Here is a 2,622-nt window from a genome sequence, read left to right as displayed (position 1 = left end):
GTACCTGTTGAATAAACTGAGCAATTAACAGGTGCCTCCTTCCTTCTGCGTAAAAATTTCCCGTCAATACATTTTATACAAAGAAATCTATAAAAAGAATGCAAGTGCGCTCATAAAATGAAAAAAAAAAATTAGACGCCAAGAGCAATTTATTTGCAGTGGAATCTTCGAGCTTTTTTCGAAAGGACGAGGTTCAACAGGGGGCATTCACCGGATGCCACATTTGAGTGCCTATGCACACCTTATAAACCAGTCTGTCTATGCTGGAAAAAGGGTGGAGAAGCTGCATCGTGACGTCACTGGTGGGAGGAGCCTAATCTCCATCGCCAACAAACTACATCGGGAGAGAACTGCACCGTGACGTGTCCGGTGACGTCGCCGAACTGTAGTGATTGAGTTGAAACTAGATTGTTATTTTTCTCCCTACAGGAAATTTTGAATAATCGCAAAACTCAGCAGTGAAGGCTTCTAGAAAGCAATACTGTTAAGTATCCAAAACGTATGGTGCACAGCAATTTAACTAAACTATTTTTTGTTGAAATTTGTCGCGTGAAATATATAGTTTACTTAAGTAACACAAAAATTATTAGAATTAGCTGCAGCCCTTTACGTTGCGCAGCTGGGCAGTCATGTCCGACAACAAGAAGAAGCTGAAGTGCTCGCGTGTCGGTCCACCAGATTAGCCTGATGAACTACTTTTTGAGAGAAAACTAAGTTTTCGTGCGGGCCGCCACTGACAGTCCTCTGACCAAACTTGAGAGGGACGAGATGTGGGACAGAATTTCGGACGAGCTGAACGCCCAAGGCCCGTTCATCAAAACGCGAGCAGAATGAAAGGGCCACTGGAATACTCGTGTGTGCCACGCCACAGCACGGGGTTTGGATGCGTGGGCTGCTTGGCCGTGTATCACTTCTGCGTGGTTCACGATAAAAGCCCCAGGCTAGCAGTCGTACTGCACTGGCTAAATTTCTTACCTGCAGTGGGTAACAATGTTGCCATGTTCAGGTATTAACGACTAACGACAAATTTGCATTTTTTTACTTTTTTTTACTGCGTTAATGCAATTAATTTCGGGCTGTACGAGAAAGAAAAGAGGTTTCTTTGGGGGTTAAAGTTTCGGTGAAGTACGATGCAAAAAGAAAGAAAAGAGAATATTTACCTCAAATTTGGCTCGTAGTAGAACTAGAGGAAACAGAAAATCAGTTGTTAGTCCCACGATGTTTATGGTATTTTCTTTATGTGTATGTTCATTGTAGTTCAGCTGGCCGTACCTGAAGTAGTTGCTTTAAAATAAAATCTCTCTCTTTCTCTCTCTCTCACCCTCTACTTGAAGTATGGACCAACTAGCTCAACTTAAGCGTCTTACCGTTGCTTGGCTTTTTGCTCAGCCATATCGCTTATATGGGGTGCACTCAAATGAAAACCCAATCGTGTTGAATCATGTAAGAGTATTTGGAATATTTATCGATCACGCCACTGAACTTGCATCGCTCGAAGAACTTTCTTCTGTGAGCACTTTCTCTGCTTCAGTTTGCTGGAAACACAGACAGTTCGATCCGAGGCAATCGATGATAGCGTTGGTGACATCACAAAGTACACGACTCACAGAGTACTGGTGAACACCATTGTTTTTGTCGCTCCTGAGGGTTCCCTGGAAGCCGCCAGCGGCGTTAAAGCGTGGAGCTGCGAGGACTTGTTGTTCGACCGTCAGCAAACGGGGCCCTTCACGACGCCGCTGGAGCTTTCGGAGGAGCTGGTCGGACAGCCAGCGAGTCACCCCTTTGGTCAGCCGGTATTCGCCCACAAACCTGGCATCGCTCGTCTCGAAGGCATCCCTGTGACCTCTAAAAACTCGATCCGCTGGCGAACCCAACAGTAGAGAGGCATATGTTAGGGTCGCCATCTTTTACGAGGCAGAGCGATCTCCGGCTTCGTCTCGACCACTCAGTTTATTTATTTATTTATTTATTTATTTACCCTCAAGGTACAGAGTACATTTTAGAGGGGAGTGAGCAAACAATAAATAAACGTAATTAATCAACCAAGGGTGCTGTTAATAAGTGATTGCTTGAAGAGTGAAATATCTTTAATATCTGCAATAGAAGCGGGAAGGTGGTTCCAGTCAGTCGATGTGCGAGGTATGAACGAGGTGCTGAATTTGAAGGTGTTAAAATTAGGTATGCCTACCTTGTGAATATGGTCGAGACGGGATGAACGGTAAGAGGGCTCGAGCATTAGTTTCAAACGGAGAGATGGGATGTGATGATAAATTTTGTGAAACAGGCATAAACGAGCTGTTTTGCGCCGAGACGACAAACTGGGAAGTGACAAAGTTAATTTCATTGATGTTACACTGGCTGTACGATGATAGTTAGATAATATGAAACGAACGGCTCGGTTTTGTGCAGCTTCTAATCTGCTGATAAGACCTTGGTGACCAGGGTCCCATATGGATGACGCATATTCTAATTTAGGACGGACTAAGGACTTGTATAAGGTTAGTTTCAGAAAAGAAGGGGCTTGAAAAAAGTTTCGCTTTATGTAACCCAACGTGCGGTTAGCATTACTTACAACATACTAGACGTGTGTATTTCAGGTAAGGTCAGAGGTTATATGGACTC

This window comes from Ixodes scapularis, unplaced genomic scaffold, assembly GCF_016920785.2.
Source record: "Ixodes scapularis isolate PalLabHiFi unplaced genomic scaffold, ASM1692078v2 PGA_scaffold13__105_contigs__length_92229423, whole genome shotgun sequence".
In the NCBI taxonomy this organism is placed as follows: Eukaryota; Metazoa; Arthropoda; class Arachnida; order Ixodida; family Ixodidae; genus Ixodes; species Ixodes scapularis.
This window is presented reverse-complemented; position numbering follows the sequence as displayed.